Source organism: Marmota marmota, unplaced genomic scaffold (genome assembly GCF_001458135.2).
Source record: "Marmota marmota marmota unplaced genomic scaffold, marMar, whole genome shotgun sequence".
Taxonomy (NCBI): domain Eukaryota; kingdom Metazoa; phylum Chordata; class Mammalia; order Rodentia; family Sciuridae; genus Marmota; species Marmota marmota.
In genome coordinates, this window is record NW_026000171.1 from 4,214,192 (window position 1) to 4,233,368 (window position 19,177).

General features: G+C 40.7%; 1 long non-coding RNA gene across 9 annotated transcripts in view; it reads left to right on the plus strand.

Annotated features, from left to right (window-relative positions):
• Nucleotides 1-1,067: 1,067 nt before the first annotated feature.
• Nucleotides 1,068-19,177, plus strand: part of LOC107154991 — a 47,734-nt gene continuing 29,624 nt past the window's right edge. For 4 of the 9 annotated variants that reach the window (XR_007342123.1, XR_007342131.1, XR_007342130.1 and 1 more), the window contains exons 1-5: nt 4,968-5,099; nt 7,827-7,898; nt 15,108-15,224; nt 16,743-16,820; nt 18,409-18,479. This is a non-coding gene — a long non-coding RNA (uncharacterized LOC107154991). Of the gene's footprint in view, nt 2,363-4,412; nt 4,548-4,585; nt 7,899-11,311; nt 11,511-15,107; nt 15,225-16,742; nt 16,821-18,408; nt 18,480-19,177 lie in introns of those variants that run through there. The other 5 variants (XR_007342129.1, XR_007342125.1, XR_007342124.1 and 2 more) reach the window with 5 other exon arrangements.

A 19,177-nucleotide genomic window follows, 5' to 3' on the forward strand; every position in this document is an offset into this window, starting at 1 on the left:
AGGGCCTTATTCAGACTCTCCCAGTGGTCCTAAGGGCAACCAGGGTCCTAGGTAATGTACCTGTAGATTCTCAGGGGGTGCTGAGGTCCAGAGAGCTGGGCCTCCTTTGGGAAGGAGTGTCCCCCCTACTGTACAGGAAGAGATCACAGGTGTCTTTATTGGGAAGGTGTCCAGGCAGAGATTGTTTCATGTTCTCACACATGTTCACAGATAGAAACTGGATGTTGGGGTCCATCCTATTGAAATAGTGAAAATTGGGGAAAACCTAAATGTACACAAAGAGCAGATGATTACATAAAAGTGGCAGCCCAAAGCACTACATAGCAATTTTTTTTGAATATTTATTTTTTAGTTGTAGTTGGACACAATACCTTTATTTTATTTATTTAAATGTGGTGCTGAGGATCGAACCCAGGGCCTCGAACATGCTAGATGAACACTTTACTGCTGAGCCACAACCCCAGCCCTACATAGCAATTTAAACGAATGACACCAAACCTGTACATATTGACACACAGGGCAATATTCAAAAGAAGCAACCCCAGCGCTGGGGGTGTGGCTCGGCTGTGGCTTGGTGGTAGGGCCATTTGGCATGCAAAAAGCTTGGGGTTCAATCCCAGCAGCACCAGTACACGTGTGCATGTGTGTGCACCCACATACAAACAAGAAAGAAAAGAAATGAAATATGTCACTCTGGTCTGAGCACGGGTGGTGACCAGAAACTGGCCCTGCTGTTATGCTGGTACATCCAGGAGGAACATCAGTTCTGCTGACACATGAAAAAAAATCATCTCCAGGGTGTTGTTAAGTGGAAAATGTCAGTCCTAGCACAGCATGCAGAATGTGATCCCTTTTATGTAAATAAAAAACAAGCCCTAAAAATAGACATAATATACATATTTGACAGTAAATGGAGAGAGAGAGAGAGAAGAAGAAGAAGAAGAAGAAGAAGAAGAGGAAGAAGAAGAAGAAGAGGAAGAAGAAGAAGAAGAAGAAGAAGAAGAAGAAGAAGAAGAAGAAGAAGAAGAAGAAGAAGAAGAAGAAGCAGAAGAAGCAGAAGAAGAAGAAGAAGAAGAAGAAAAAAAGCCAGGAAGAAAAATGAGGCTGCCAGGCAGAGTTTTAGACCTGGGAGTGGTGTGGGGATGGTGAAGAGAGTTGTGGTATTTTGCTGTATGTAACTGTGTTATTTGAAAAAAAAATATGGTAAATACATGTTCATACATGATAAATGTAATGAAAAAATAGATAGTTTTTTTTTTTTTTTAATGAGAAGAAAAAAATGGCTTTAGGGACAAAAATTATGTGGACTATAGTCCTGATTTTTTTACTCATTATTAGGGCTTGCTACATAATCCTCTGCACCTCAGTTTCCCCATCCATGCAATGGGGATAATACTATTTCATACTCATAGGGTGTAGTAATATTCAATGAATTGAGGTATATGATCTTGGGTATGGATAAAAATGTGCAACTCCCTAGGCATGGTGGCACACACCTGTAATCCAAGCTACTTAGGAGGCTGAGGAAGGAGGATGGCATGTTCAAGGCCAGCCTGGGCAACTTAGTGATACTCTGACTCAAAATGAAAAATAAAAAGGGCTAGAGAGGCTGCTCAGTGGTAGAAGGCTCCTGGGTTCAACCCCAGTACTGCAAAACAAAGTGCAACTAAAGAGATGGAGAGGGTGATTTATTTTACTGGATAAATGTGGGAATGGTTTACTTTTCAGCAATTCCCCATGAAAAAGAATAAAAATGATCAATACGTAAAATAGGTCAATTAGAAGCTCTGTGCCAATGAGAAGAATTATTCATTGGCTGCTTCTCCAATTTCCAGGTAAGTACCTCTGTTCTTCTTCATTTGTTTATTAACCCAATCATCAAATGTATGCTAGACAAATGCTGTGGATTAAATAGTGTTTTCCAAAAAGTCAGGCCTAAATTCTAATCCTCAGTCCCTTGGAATGTGACCCCATTTGAGGATAGAGTAGTTGCAGCTGTAATTATTGAAGAGGTCAGATTGAAGTAGGGTGCACCCTTCATTTAATATGACTGATATTTGAATAAGAAGAGGAAAAGAGACAGAGACAGACACATGCAGGAAGGATCCCATGTGATATTAGAGGCAGAGACCCAAGTGCTGAACATGCAAACCAAGGGATGCCCAGGACTTCAGATAAATCACCAGAAGCCAGGATGGGGGAAAAAAGGAGTCTCCTTTCAGAAGAGCATAACTTTTACGTGTCACCTTGATTTTAGACTTTGAGCTCCAGACCTGTGACACAATGGATTTCTGCCTTCATAAGCTGGTTGGTCGTATTTTATCTAGTTGGTGGAACATAACATAGCAAGCAAGATGGGAAGGTAAGAGAGCATATTTGGACTTTGAAATCAGATCAGGGTCTACATTCTGTGTCATTGTCCTGGTTATTTGATTCCAGATACACCACTTAATGTACCTGATTCCTAATTTCCTTATCAATAGGGACTGAGATGAGACTAGTGCCTGGGTCAGATAATCACTGATATTAAGCGAATAACATATATGAGGTATTTAGCTCAGTCATTGGCACAGGAGAGACATTAAGTAAAATGTTAGTTTCCCCTTAAGCACTTAGTACACTGTCAGCTCTGGGTTATATGTGCTATGAAGTTTAAAAGAGCACGGTCTATCCTTCAAAGATCTGGAATTAAGGAAATGCAAAGTAAATTGAATTCTTGTTTCACCATGGCTTCTCCCTTCAATATCCCTCTTGGGTGCAGTGAAACCCTCTGCTTGGTCCATCAAGAGGGGAAACCAACATTTACACTGATGTGGCCAGCACCTTACACGGCGACTCTGATGGGGACTGTTTTAGCCTCACCACCACTGAAGAGACGTCATTTCTACTGAGTCAAACCTCGTTCAGACCTTGTGCAGATCATTCCCAGCCCAGGTTTGTTCCAGCCTCCTAGATGTACCACGCCCCTCCAAGGATGCCGCAAAAAAACAGGTGGAAGAAGTTCTCCCTGTGTTGAGGCTTGTGCCTCTCTGCCTCCCAAGAGCGCAGAAGTCTGGAATAGCTGAGTGTGAATCCTCTTGGTCCTATCACTGCACAGCAACCAGGTCTGCGCAGGCTGTGTACAGCTTCGTCCAGTTTCTCCTATCCTCACTCAGCTGCCTCCTGCTTCCTGGCCAGGGCCCGGGCTTCCAGAAAGTCCACTCATACAGGCACAACTTGTGGGACCACCCTTGAGCAATAGGGTGCAGGCATTTGGGGATAAGTGCTGAGAGCCATAGCCAAGTCGGAATGACGCATGGTATTTTTGCCAGAACGGAGTGGTTGAGAGGTGAAGCCAGCAAGCCATTGAGATGATAATGGTTATGTTAAGCTGTGTATTCAATTGTATATTAGACCCCTGCTGCCCGCCTGGGTCTGCTACTTTGGAGTTCTCGCAGGGATTCCCGGAGAGTTCCCATTGGTTGGAGAACTGCCGGAGGAGGGATTTCCGATTGGTGGGTGGTGTGTCCCAGGAGAAGGCCACATGCGTGGCAATCGTGGGAGTGCGGAGAATAAAGGAGTTCCTGTTTTGAACCTACAAGGCTGTGTGGCGGCTCGGTTATTTTGTGCCCAGCCAGACTGCGGCAGATAAGTGCCTCATCCTTTGCTGTCCAGAGCTGTGGTTCCCAAAGGCACTTCATCAGCTCATCAGGGCTCTCGTGCTATCTAGTATCCCTCGCCCTTAGTAGCCACCAACCCAAAGCATTCTTGTACAGAGATGTTCCCTTCTTCCCTGCTCCAGACGTAGAATCACATTTTCAAGGAAAATACCTGTCTCAAGCTCTACTTTTGGGAAGACACTTGTATGGTCACTTTTTAAGATGCAGGTCAAATATCCAGAAATGGAAGCCATCCTTCCACCCAATCCCACAGTCTATACATTTCTGCACATAGAGACAGGTTCAATCTTCAGGTGCCCCAGGCAATTCCAGCTTCCCACCACTTTGTGCAGATTGTGTGTATGTGTAGGGCGGGTATCGGGGATTGCACCCAGGGGCACTCTAACATTGATATCCCAGCCCTTTTATTTTATTTTGAGATGGGACCCAGGCTGGCTTCCAACTTGCAATCTTCCTACCTCATTCTCCCAAGTAGCTGGGATCACAGGCATGTTCCATTAGGCCCAGCATCTACTGCACTAATTTGTTTTCATGTGTGTGTGTGTGTGTGTGTGTGTGTGTGTGTCTTAGGGATTGAACCCATGGCCTTGCACAAGTAAGGCAGGTGCTCTACCACGTGCTTCATTCCCCATCCCACACTGCACTACTTGGTAATTGCTCCTGGGGAGTTCTGCAACCAGACAAGTCCAAGGAGGGAAGACTATATGTCTTTTCTTCATTTTTAGCACCCAGTGGAGTACTGTCATAGCAGGAGCTAGACAAATGCATATTAAATCTACTCTGGGTTATAAGGGCTCTCTCCCTGACAACAAATGCGACTCGGTGGCACAGTAAACAGCTTGGGTTGTGTTCTAGTGGCCCTGGCTCTGATTCCCCAAGACTGCTGAGGTCCCTGCCTCCCCCCACCTGTGGCAGGGTGTGGGGAGGTCCACCCGTTCCTGGGCTGTTGCTAATGTTTCCTCCTGCTCCACCACTTGGTTGGCTTCACCTAGGACACCTGTGGTCATCTCTACCTCTTCTCCCTCCCTATCAGATATTATGCCTTCTGTTATGGTTTGGATTTGGATTGTCCCTCAAAGACTCAAGTTTTGAAGGCTTGGTCTCCAATACAGTAGTGTTCAGAAGTGGGGCTTTTGGGGAGTGATTGGATCATGAGGGCTCTGACCTTTTCAGTGGATTCATCCACTGATAACTGAATGAACTACTGGGCAGGGATGGAGGCTGTGGGAAGTGGGACCTGGTCAAAGGGAGTAGGCCTTCATGGGCATGCCCTTGGGGACTATACCTTGTCCCCCCGCTTTTCTCTCTCTTTCTCTCTGCTTCCTGGCTGCCATAAGCTGAGCAGCTTTCCTTGGCCATGCCCTTCTGCTATGATGTTCTTCCTTGCCTCAGACTCAATGTGATGGAAATAGCCAACCATGGACTGAAACTTCTGTAACCGTGAGTCTAAATAAACTTTTTCTCTTTTAAGTAGTTTATATCAGGTATTTTTGTCATAGTGATGAAAAGCTGACTAACACACTTTGTAAGCCGGACACCTCAGACTCTCCAGCTCCCTTCTTCAATACGCTTGGGTGACAAGGTGTTGAGTCCTAATGATTTGTATTATGTACAAAAGCATTTCTTCTGGAGAACGTGCTGCCTATATTATGCAAAAAGAAATGACCATATCAACACAATTGTAATTCTGAACCAGGAAACAATCAGAAACCTGTACTGAATGAATACATTTCAAATGAGAAAGTGCTCATGATTAAAGGAAATGATCAAGATACAAAAGTGTACACAGCTGAGCCAACATCAGTAATTTAATATGCAAAACTCTCTCTCTTAACACACCCACCACTGAATAAAATTAAATGCTCATGTTTAAAAAAAAAAAAGGAACTGAAAAGTAATCACCAAAATGTTGTTGTCTTTAGTGGTGATAGTATGTATTTTTTTCTTCCTTACTGCCTTTATATTTTCTGCAATGAACTTATATATTGCTTTATTTTAAAGTGTGTTTCATATGTACGCTATGCCCCCACAAAAGGGCATTGAATAAAAGCAAGTCCCCCATCCATTCCTCTCCCCCATCTACCTGACTTCTTTCTTCACAAACAACCACAACTGCCAGCTTCCTCACACACCACACACACATATATATACAACATATTTTATACAGTGGTAGCACAGTGTATACATTGCTCTATATTTTGCTTCTGTATTTTAGTGGATTTTCTGTGGCAGAACAAATAGCTGCCTCACATTTTTTTTTTTTCGTTTTTGAGAAGGGGGTCTTGCTCTTTGGCCTGGTTGGGCTTGAATCCCTGGGCTCTAAGTGATCCTCCTGCCTCAGCCTCCTGAATAGCTAGGACTGTGGGCACGCACCATTGCACCCAGCTCTGTCCCACACATTTAATAGATGATGCACAGTATTTCATTATATATATGATATATATCCTATGTCCTTGTAATCACATTTTTTCATACAAGAAGGTATATTTGCAGAATATATGCTTGGAAATGAAATTGTTGACTCAAAGCATACATGAATTTACAATTTTGCTAGTTTGGCAAATGTAACTGCATAGAGGATGCATCAATTTGTACTCCCATCAAAATATGCAAATGTCTGTGTTCCCACATTCTCATTAGTACACTAGGTCATCAAACATATAAAAAAAAAAACTTTACCAACCTTATAGATAAAAAGATTTTTTATAGCTTTAATTTGCATTTCTTTTATTATTAGTGAGGGTAACATTTTTTTCATATGCTCAAGAGCCATTTGGGTTTCCTTTTCCATGAGCGAATTCTATTCTTTATTCATTTTTCCTTTAGAAAGTTTGTTCTTATTTACTTTTATTATTTTTATTTAAGGAATACATTTTTTTCCTGTCCTATGAGTTATGTTTCCCCAAATTTCTTGTTTATTTTTGTCTTTACTGAGGAGTCATTTTTACTATTATTATTATTATTTGTAGAAGTGATATAAAGTTTTTATAGGTTAACATTCATTACTTTTTCTTTAATGTGTTGAGTTTTGTGTCCCTTGGACATGAGGTTATACAATACTTCTCACACCTACTTTCTAGTCATTGCATGATTTCATTTAAATCTTTCACCTATCAGAATCTAGTTTTGAGTTACTTGTGAAGTTGGGATCAACTTTCTTGTTGTTCACACGGATATACAGTTGAGCCAACATCGCTAATTCACTATGCAAAACTCTCTCATGTACTTTAACTTATTTTTTAGTTTTCTATCTGGTTTTGGTGGTCTTTCTCTCTGTTCACGTTGCTTTGGTTAGGGAGGACTTATAATGGTTTTTATACATGGCACTTTTAACCTTCCTTGTTACTCTTAATTTTTCTAAAAAATTTCCTGGCTATTCTTAGTAATTTTTCCACATGAAATTTAGAATCAGCTAGTTTAGTTCCCCTGGAATACTCTTTTGGCATTTTTATCGGGATCACAGGAGATTTATGGATTTCCCTATCTTTGACAGCTTTATGAGGCTGAGAACCTAAGGACATGGTGAGCTTTTCCATTGTGAAGCATTCATTCATGTCCTTCGGTAGCATTAAACTTTCAAACTATAAATCCTGCATGCTTCTCATTAAGTTTATTCTTAGTAATTTTATTTTTTGTGGCTGTTTTGAATAGGATCTATTCTTTATATCTTCTAACCAGCTATTTTTTTAGATGGGAGTGCTGTTTGATTTTTCATATGTAAAAATGGAATTAATTGAATTCTGTTCAAGTTTGTAATGTTTTTATTTGATTCCCCCCCCGCCCCACCCAACTTTTTTTTTTTTTTCCTGGGTATGCAGGGGCCTGCAAACTGTAGCTGTGGGCTTGATCCACTGTGGCCTATCTTTGTACAGCCAAGAACTCACTTTAAAAGGACTGTTTAAGGGCTGGAAAGGAAACTCAAGTGGTTCAGTGCTTGTCTAGCATGCTCAAAGCCCTGGGTTTGAGCCTCAGAACCAAATTAATTAGAATATACACACATATATATCTAAATGTTATGTGTCAACTAAAAACTTTAAGTGTTTAAAAATGAAGTAAAAATTTGCCTAAAGGATGCAATGATACCACTTACATATAAGGACAATTGATTTCCACATTTCCAGTTTTTATATGTTTAATTTCTGTTTCTTCTTCAATTGCATTTCCCAGTACCTGATGATAGTGAACACCCTTGGATATTTCTGAGTTCAGTAGGATTCCTTCTCATGTTTTGTATTTATGGTAGGTACATACTGTCATTTTAAGAAAGAACTTGTCTGTTACTATCTAACCTTTTACAAAAAAAAAAAAGTATTTTATTTTCACCATCTAGTAGAATTTTATCTGTTAATCTATCACAATGAAGAATTATATTAATTATTTTTCAATATTGAATCATCCTTCAATTCTGGAAGCAATGCTGTGCTTTGGTATTTGAAAGTGGGCATAATTTGTTTTAATCTAAACTTTGTCAGGTTCACTTTGTTCACAAATATAATGAAACATGTTGCCTTTCTCAAAGTCAAAGATGAGTGTGTCAACAATTCAAAGGAGTAAATAATTTTATGAGATTTATTAAAAGAGGAGTCTCTTGCTCTACTTCTTATCCCATTTTCTAGTCCCTAGAAGCAACTACTTTTGATTCTGTTAGTCATTTATTTTGATATTATTTGGTATTTAGGTACACCTTTATATCTAAATAATAATTTGTATTTCTACTTCTTGAATTTCTACTTAAGCATTATTTGTTAAATTTCCATAATGGGATGGAGAATTACCTTTCTTGTGGGCTGGGGTTGTGTCTCAGTGGTAGAGTGCTTGCCTAGCATGTGTGAGGCAGTGGGTTCGATCCTCAGCACCACATAAAAAAATAAATGAATAAAATAAAGGTATTGTGCCTACAGCTAAAAAAAAAAAATTAAAAATTACCTTTCTTTCTTCTACTCCAACTCTCTCACAACACAAAAGTATATTTTGGCCTTCACTGCCTCCTCCATACAATTATAATTTTCATTTAGATCTATATCACATTTAACACTATTATGTATTCATATTAACCAAATATATTATAATATTGTTTGCTTTTATATATACTTTCGTTTTTCAATAATTATTTCCTTTTTTGTTTAGTTTTCTATGCTTTTGTAGCTGATCTGTAGCTCCATTCTTCACTATGTTCACCAAATGATTCATTAGTTCCATCTCCTTGAAGACATTGCTCCTGAAGGATTCTGACCTGTGCCAATAATAATCTTGTGGAATTGGTATGATGGTGGTCCCCCTTCCTCCACAGGGGTTACACTAAGTCCCCTGGTGGATTCCTGAAACCACGATATTACCCAATCCTATGTGTGTTACATTTTTTCTTACATATACACATCTGTGATCAAGTTTGATTTGTAAATTGGGCATTATAGAATATATATATATATATATATATATATATATATATATATAATTATAATGATTATAAAAATATACTGTAATAAAAGATACGTGACTGGGGTTTTTTTTTCTCTCTCTCTCTCTCTCAATTTGCTTTGCTGTTACTTTTCCCTGGTGTTGGGATTGAACCCAGGATTCTGCACACTCCACGCTGTGCCTTCCATAGAGCTGCACCCCCAGCCTATTTTGCTCATACTTTTATGAGGATCATTTTGTGTCTATTTTCATGAGGGATATTGTTTTGAACTTTTTTTCTTACATTGTTCTTCCCAGATTTTAATATCAGGGTTATTATTATTTCGTAGAATTAGTTGATAAGCATGTCCTTTGTACCTAGGCAAATCTGAAGAAGGTATATATGAATGAATTTATTGTGAAATCATCTGGGCCTAGAGTTTTATTTATGGTAAAAATTCTCTTTACAGGTATAATTTCTTTAGCAGATTTAATACTATTTGTATTTTCCATTTTTATGTGTTGGTTTCAATAACTTGTATTTCTCAAAATATTGTCCACTTATTTAAGTTGTTGAATTTATTGGCATAAAGTGATCAGTATAGTAGCCTTCTATTTTAATTTAATGTCTGTAGAATTTGTAATAATACCCCCCTTTCATGCCTGATATTGATAATTTGTATTCTTTCTTATCTTCTTAATTAGCCTTGCTGTGGCCTTATCAAATATGTTTATCTTTACTCCATATCTATCCTAGATCTATTTTCTGATTTATTAATTTCTGTTCTTATCTGTATTATTTCCTTCCTTTCATTGCCTTTGATTGGATTTCATTTTCTAGCTCCTTGAAAAGAATTTATTTAAATTTGTAAATTTCTGAGTGCTGCTTTAGCTGCATTCCATAAATTTTAAAGTTTTATTTACATATCATTTGATTTCAAGTGACAGTCAATATACTAAGTGAATTTTCGTTTATATTCATTGTAAATATGAACATTTTAACATTTTTCTTCATTATCTTTGTGTGTGTGTGTGTGAGAGAGAGAGAGAGAATATGTATGTGTGTGTGTGGGGGGGAGTACCATAATGGAGCCAAGTCCCAAAAGGGAAAGATTTGGCATATCAGGGAGCCATTTGTACTAGGTATGTGGGAGTGATACCATCCTAGAGATGGAATAGTAGAGTTCAGGACAAAATGTTGGTGGTTAGGACAGTGTGGGAGAGATGGGCCAAATACTTAGGATGAGGCATTAGCACAGAAGATGGAAGTTGTAAGTGAATACCTATGGCCAGGTTCATAAACACCCAAATGGAGAGCTTTTATTTGGCAGTAGCCTCATCCCTGGCCCCTCATGCCCTGCTGGGTTTTATATTTGATCTCAGATTAGGAAATGGTAGAGTGGGATTCTACCCAGGCCTCCTGACTCCTCCAGTCCAGAGCATGTTCTACAAGGCATTGATTATCCACTTACCCTCAACCCTCAGGATTCCTCCACTTCCACTGGTACCCCCTACTGTAATATCAACCCTGACTTCAGAGGCAAAATTAGAAGCCCTCAAATGGAACTCACTCTAGACACCAAACTCACAACCTCCTTGCATTCACCCTCCTGCTTCTATCCAGAGGTCTCTGCTCTAAGTTGACCTCCCTGGATACTCAGAATTCTATCCTCTCCCTTCTCAACAGTATCGGGGCTACTGAAGATTGTTCTTCTCTCTTATTTCTTTCTCTTTCTCCCTCTCTAAAGACTTCTTACAAAGGTGAACATAGATTCACTCTCTCCTATAGATATAAACCTCCCTGTATCAGCTCATTTGGCTGAGCCTTTTCTAATGTGTTAGCTTTTTCACTGTTGTGATTAAAATACCTGTTCAGAACAAATGATGAGGTGCAAAAGTGTATCTGGGGGCTCACAGTTTTGGAAGTCTCAGTTCATAGTCAGCTGGTTCAAGATGAGGCAGAACATCATGTCAGAAGAGTGTGGCAGAGAGAAGCAGCTCCCATGATGATCGAAAGCAGAGGGAGAGACTTCAACTCTCCGGATACAAAATATATACCCAAAGGCACGCCCCCAGGGACCCACCTCCTCCAGCCACGCCCTGCCTGTCTTCAGGATTAACCACTCCGTTATTCCCATCAGGAAACCCAATCATTTCTCCTCTAAACCTTCTTGCTTGACTCACACATGAGATTTTGGGGACACCTCATATCCAAACCATAACATTAGGTCTTCCCTTTCTCTTTCTCTCCACAGCCATCATCTTTGGAAGATTTGATACACCTGCATCTGGTTTTCTTCAGGCTCCTGCAGGCTGGGTGTCATCCCAACCATGTCAGTGGAAGTGTGCTCACCAGGGTCACTACGGACCTCCATGGCACTGATTCAGTGGATACTTTTCTGTCCTCATCCTTGATATTTCTATGACATTTGGCACAGGTGGTCTACACACAAGGTAGTGCCTGGACATCTGTCCTGAGATTCCTTGAGACCACACTCTGCTGGGTTTCTTCCTTCTTTTCTGACTTTCCTTTACTCTGAGAGCAACCAACCTGAAAAGGACCACTCTCCAGAACTTTTCTTTTATCCACAACCTGCACACTCTTCCTTGGGATCTCGGCCTATCTCGAAGCTTTGTGTGACCTGCCAATGACCCCCAACATCTATAGTTTCAACACAGGTTTCTTTCATTGAAATCCAATTAATTGCCCACTAGAAATTTCCATGTGTATGTCTCTAACTTCCACCTGATCAAAAAGTCACTCACTTTCCCTCCAAAACTGTTTCTCCTTTTTGTGTTCATTAGCTTGTTAAATGCCACTAACACCCACTCAGTTGTCTGATCCAGAAATCCGCACATCATTCTAGCTGGTTCCTTTTACCCCCTTACATTTTACAGTAGATCAAATACAAGGTCCTGTGATTCTAAATCTGGAATTTCTCTCAACTGCATCTATTTCTATCTAGCCCCATTGCTACCATCTGAGACCAGGCCATTGTGCAATCTCACCTTTATTATCAATATCTTTTTAAAAACTGGTCTTCCTACCTACACTGCTGATCCCTGCCCATTGATTCTCCTTGCTGCCATCAGAATGGTCCTCCTAAGACAGAAACCTGATCGGATTTGAAGTCCTTTCATTGCCAGTTGGTTTCCTTAATAAGCCTTGAAACTTTCCTCATTCTCTGGCCTTAACCTTTGCACCTTGCTGGTCTCTTTCCATTCCACACTTTGTATCCACTCTAACACAGGGCTTTCAAATTGGCTACCCATTGGCCCATTAAAACCCACAGGTGTGTTTTATTTGGCACATACACTTTATTTTTTTTTAAGTCAGGCTGACATTTAAAATTAGGGAATTTCTCATAAAAATCCAGGTTTTCAGATTCTTTTAAAAAATTGGAATAGACTTGAACACCCTCCTCCTGCCATTCTTGCCTGGCCGTGACATGTTGAAGCTGCATGCTGGTGGTCCCTTTGGCTGAGTATCAGCTCTCGATTTCCAGGCTACTGCTCCCTGTCACCTCTGTGACATGATGTGGAATATGAAGTCAACGTTGCCATCATGGTCCTTCTGTTGCAATACTCTGATTCACTCCTCTCTGCCCTGCCAGCTCCTGCTTTTCCTTGAGCTTTATTCTTTTCATTACTTTCCTAGGGGCGTTGTTCTTGAGTCCTAGGGTCCTCTTTACAGGGTTTTGAAATACAAAGCAAAAAGCCTTTTCCATACTGGAGGACTGATGATTGCTCCAGAGAGGAGAGAAGGCAGGTTCTAAGGTAGCAAAGGGAAACTAAAAGTGGAGCCTGGAATGAAATATTTGTAACCTCCATACCCCTCTGTGTTAGCAAAAGCTGACTTATCCAACCCTCATATGTGAAGTGCTCACCTAGCTCAGGTGGCAGAGGACTTCCTGAGTCTTGGTTTGTCCTGCATTTCTGGTTGCAGTCCTTGTGCTCTCTCTGATAGGGAGAACCAAGTCAATTAGCAGTAGACATGTGCCTAAGAGGCATCAGGCACTGTGCTAGGAACAGGACATAAGAAATCAGGAAAAGCTATTAAGAAGAAATGTGGAGCTGGGTGCAGTGGTGCATGCTTGTAATCCCAGCGTCTCGGGAGGCTGAGGCAGGAGGATCGAGAGTTCAAAGCCAACCTCAGTAACTAACAAGGTGCTGGGCAACTCAGTGAGACTCTGTGTCTACATAAAATACAAAATAGGGCTGGGAGTGTGGCTCGGTGGTTGAGTGCCCCTGAGTTCAATGCCTGGTACCGAAAAAAAAAAAAAAAAAAGAAATGCAGGAGCAAAACATAGGATAGACAAACCCAGTATAACACAGAGCTGGAAGAAGAGCCCAGAAGGGAGGCAGCTCAAGTCCATCCGGTCTGTATCATGATAAAGGACTTATGTTAGCAGAGTTTCAAAACACACAGAGCAAAGTCTATAAAACTGAAAGAACAAACAGGCAGTTCTGGTTATTATGGGACATTTCCAAGCTCCTTTCTTACTAATTCTTGCCCTGGAGAAATCACTCAACAATTTGCAAGACTTAGTTTGCTCATCTGTAAAGTAGGGGTAGTGCTAGTCTAGGCTTACTTTTTAGAGTTGTGGAACCATATGGGGTGGAAAAACTTAGCAGTCTCTTGGTAAGAGCTGTACAAATATAAGTCTAACTACTTTCCTCCCCATAATAGTCAACAAACAAGCCAATAAACTCTTGAGCACATTTACTTTTACCCAGGTGCTGGGCTGAAGCTGAGTCCAAGAGAGGTCTCAGGGAGCATGCACAAGTAGCTTGCAGTGTGGTCCAATAATTATGTGTTACATATTTATTTATTATATGCACATACCATTATATATATACCTTATGTGTTAATGATGCTTATGTTATATGTAATAGTTGAGTGTGAAAAGCTTTAACATAGAAAGCTGCAGAGGGCATGAGGGGTCACCAATGCCCAGCATGTCTTCCTTCAGTGTCTTTATTTTTTATTTTATCTTATTTGAGAGAGAGAGAGAGAGAGAGAGAGAAAGAGAGAGAATTTTTTAATATTTATTTTTCAGTTTTCGGTGGACACAACATCTTTATTTTATTTTTTTTTATGTGGTGCTGAGGATAGAACCCAGCGCCTCACCCATGCCAGGCGAGCGTGTTACCGCTTGAGCCACATCCCCAGACCCCAGTGACTTTAATTCAACAAGTATTATCTCCAAGGTACCAGTCCCATTTTAGGGTTGTGTAAATGGTGAATCTGGCAAAATCTCTGTTTGTGGAACTCTCACTCCTATGAGCTGTGTGTGTGTGTGTGTGTGTGTGTGTGTAACACTCTTGATAATGAATAAGTGAACAAATAAATAGACAAAATCAAATTAAATAATAAAATTTCTTGGAGGAAAATAAATAGGGTTAGATAACAGATACTAGGGAGAGCAACTTTAGACAAAGTGGCTGGAAAAGGCCTCTTCGATAGAGACCTGAAGGATGAGGAGGATGCCAGGTAGATGGTGGGACACAGGGAATGTATGGGTGCAGGGAAGAGGGATTGAAAGTATTTGAGAGGGAGCAAACTGGGCTATATTTATTATTTTCTATTAATCGATGGCTGGGTGACTCTGATGTGCACAAAGCACACACAGGACAGAATAAAGCTTTGTACAGAATTCTTAGAGAGGAGATCCCAAGGCCAGGGGCATTGAACCAGTAGCCCAGAGAGGGGTGGCCCTGAGGAGAAGCAGGGAAGGAGGTGCCCACCAATCTTCCTGTATAACTTGGGGGCTGGCTCCTGGCTTGCAGGCACATGCCCCCCAGGGGAATGATTTGGAGGGGGACGGAGCCATTTACCCCCTGCTCTTGCATCTTCTCCCATTTCCTAGGGGGCTGGGGTGTGTGTATGTGTGTGTGGGGGGGTGGTATCCTATACATCTCTCTACCCTGAGGTACTTGGATTTAAAGCAAGAATCCTGGAAGACTGGAGACCTGAAGATCCCAAAGGAATTTAGCTTCATTGTAGGGGATTCAGATACAACTTAGAGACTTTTTTTTTTTTTTCCCTAGGATTACTGTCTGGTCATGCTTAGCCCATGCTACCAGTTCCAGAGCAGGCTGCCGGCTCTCAAGGTGGAGTTCTTCAGGCCTTCCGTCCCATGCTGTTACGGCAGCTCTGGGATTCAGGTGTCTGTGGTTCCGGGAGATAGTGCTACCAAGAGAAAATGGAGAAGAAAACGCTTTAGCCTTAATTCATGCCTTTCGATTATACTGGGGCAGGAGTGAGTTAGGGGTGGGGGTGGGGGTTTCCGGCATGCGTCTGAGCCATGCCTGAGCGGGTGTATGTGTGGAGCTCTGTGCATGGGATTCCAGTTTGGGGAATGTTTTACATAAAGTGAACGTCTAGCCAAGTTCACTTCCTCTCCCATCTGCCCCTTTCTCAGAAATGTAGTGTCCCTTCCCTCCAAACTAAGTCCTCTGGCTGTCCACTGCGTCCCTCCTTTGATGGAAAGAGGGACACTGGGAGCCAGGATGGGGGGGCCCGCCTGGGTGGGAGCCCTGGGGCACCCCTGGGCTCAGATGCCTCGCAGATGAGGTCACATCCTCTCCCTCCCTGGCTCCTCCGCGGATGAAAGGCAAGAGGAGACTGAAATGTATGCGGAGCGGGAAGGGCCAGGCTTTGCTTGGCCGGGGCTGGAATTACATAATAGTGATGTGGGAGATCAGGGTCCACCTTCCAGCTCTCCCCCAGGCGGAAGGCGAGGCCCCCGTCGCGCGCTATGTCCGCGACTGTCTGTCCCCCAGGCGCCTGGAGGTGGAGGACGCAGAGCGCAGCGCCCAGGCTGGATCAAGGAGAGCGGGACTGGGGGAGCGGGAGGGTGCCCAGGGACTGGGGGGCACGCACTGCGGGGGAACCCCGGAGTCAGACTAGGAAGAGCGAAGAGAGGAGGAGCTAGGAGAGGGGTGGAGTGAGAGGAGAGGATGACACCCATTCCATTCTCTGCAGAAAAGCAGCTGCAATAGTTGTTACCTAGCCAGTGACAACGATGACAGATCAGAGGGAAAGGGAAGTGGCAATGAAAGTATTATCTGGGAAAGGATGAGAAAGTGAGGGAAAGGGGGAAACCAAGAGAGATGGGAAGCGCGGTGGCGTTTCATGTTCTGGGGACCAACTGGGAGCTTGTTGCAAACGATGTAATTTTTGCCATTGACACTTTATTAACATTTTTATTATATATTGGCAATTTATAATCATGTATTTTCGGGATACAAAATGATGCCATGTGTTTTAATGAAATGTAGAATGACTAAATTATGCTAATTAACTATCACCTCATAAAATTTATCTCGGAAACATTTGAGATTTACTTTCTTAGAGATATTGATATGTACAATACCCACTTACCTATGTTGATCACTCTATGCAATAGGTCTAAAAAATCAAACTTATGCCTCCTAAGACTTTATACCCTTTGGTGATCATCTTACCATTCCCCTGACCTCCTTCTGCCCAGGCTCTGGTAATATTCTACTCTCTGCTTCTACAAATTGAATTGTTTTATATTCTACATTTAAGCGAGACCACACAGTATTTGTCTTGTTTGGCTTATTTTACTTAGCATCATGTCCTCCAGTTCTTTCCATGTTATCACAAATGACACAATTTCTCCCTTTCTGTGTCTGTTGGTATTCCACTGTGTATAGGCACCACATCTTCTTTATCCATGCACGGACACTGAAGTTGACTCCTGGCTGTGGTGAACTGGGCTACCATGGAGACAGGTGTGTAGACATCTCTTTCACATACTAATTTCAGATCTGTCAGGTAAATACCCAGAAATGGGATCACTGAATCATAAAGTAATTTTGCTTTTAGGTTTTTGAGGAATATTCATATAGTTTTCCACAATGGCTGCATTAATTTACATTCCCATCGACAATATACAAGGGTTTCCTTATGTCCACTCCTTGTAATACTTGAATGGCTCATTTTGTTGATAACAGCCATTCTCACAGGTGTGAGGTGATACCCTGTTGTGGCTTTAACTTCTATCTCCCTTACGACTAGTGAGGTTGAGCCTTTGTTATGTAATACCTGTTAGTCATTCATATATTATGAACATACTCAGTTTGAAATATATCAGGTTAATCACTTTATAATTCATCAGATGGAATGTAGCTTTTTTGATTTGAATCCTCATCCAAGAGCTTGCCTGACATTTTATCTCTAGTATGGCAAAAAAAAAAAAAAGAGAGAGAGAAAGAAATGAATGAATGAATAATTAAATTCATGTATAAGATCTTGAAAATTGAAAGCTTCACATGCATTTTTTTACTTTACTTTGTTTTTATGTCCTCGAACCCCACATAATTTTATTGGGTTATATTTTTCTGACTGAAAATATTTTATTGATTATTCTGTTATGTTTCTCTGCTACAAATGTATTAAAATTAAATTTCCCTGACTTTACACAATGCACATATTTTTGTGAATAATTATTAAATAAAGGATAAATTTTAATGGAAATGCATTTTCAATTAACCCATATATCCATGAATAAATAATGCTTACATGATTCAACATCAATTCCATTCTCATTTTTTGTTTTTATGGAAATTATGCTCACATAAAAAATAGATGACAAGAGTTCGATTATGGCAATGCCACAATTTGTTGATTATTTGCTCAAAGATACATGGTGATACATTATCAAAACTGTTTTTTGCCACTTGATGATACATTGATGATCTGAGTGCTCCTTCAATTTGTTGATAACAAAGAAATAAAACCCACTCAACTTACTATGGATTTGTTATTCAGGTCATAGTATATTCTTTTCAATTTCTGGAAATTCAGATATGAAGGCTTTACCCAGCCGTGTTTAATGGCTTTTAATTTTACTATAGCTACTCTGTCATTTAAAGGCAGCTTATTTAGCCAGATGTCCTTAGAAAATCTAGGGAGATAGAAATATTTATTAAATTCAATATATCTTTGTATTAAGATGCTTTTATTTCATCAATTGCTTTAAATATATATTTTATCAGAACCTTGGTGGCACAGATTAATCACATTTAATTCGTGGAAAATATTTAATGAATAACCAATTGGCCAAATTAGACTTCTGTCAGAGACAGTCTGCTTTCACTGCTCAGTTCAAGGAAATGTGTTAATGGAAATCCTTTTAACAGCTTCGCCACTTCTGAATCCTAATTTCTAGATAGTCAGAAACAAGAAAGAAAGAAATGGCAAGGAGATTTGCCCTGTGTTTGTCACTATTAAAAAATGGAGGCTCTCTAGACTCTGTCCCATAGCACAGTCTCTCAGGAGCCACACAAACTTTTTTTTTTTTTAATATTTATTTTTTAGTTTTCGGCGGACACAAACATCTTTCTTTGTATGTGGTGCTGAGGATCGAACCTAGGCCGTATGCATGCCAGGTGAGCGTGCTACCGCTTGAGCCACATCCCCAGCCCCAACCACACAAACTTTTGCTACAGTGGGATGGAAAATTGCTATCGCTCCCATTCCACTCAGTAGAGGCATTTGTCACTTAATGATGGGACACATTTTGAGGATTGCAGCATGAGTTGATCAGGTCATTGTGTGAACATCACAGAGGGCACTTACACAAACTTAGCACAGGTCTGTCACTTGGCAAGATGCAATCAGAGACAGGATAAACAGCAGATGGATGAGGCCACTGCGGGCTTAACACAGCACAATGTTTACAGTAAACTTTTCATTTGTTAGTAGTAGGAGCACAACTCTAAAATGATGATAGAAGCCAGACGTGGTAGCACATGCCTGTAATCCCAGTGACTCAGAAGGCTAAGGCAGGAGGAGTGCAAGTTCAAGGACAGCCTCAGCAACTTGACAAGACCCTGTCTCAAAACAAATTAAAATGGCAGGTGCATATAGTTCCTTGGTAAAGTGCCCCTGGGTTCAATCCCCACTAGGCAAAAATAAAATAAAATAATGATAAAAAGTACAACATGTAAATACAGAAACCTATAACATAGTTGTTGAAAGTTATCATTATCAAGTATGACATACTATACACAGTTGTATGTGCTATATTTTTACATGACAGAACAGTTGGTTTATTTATACCAGCATTTCTACAACCGTGTAAGTA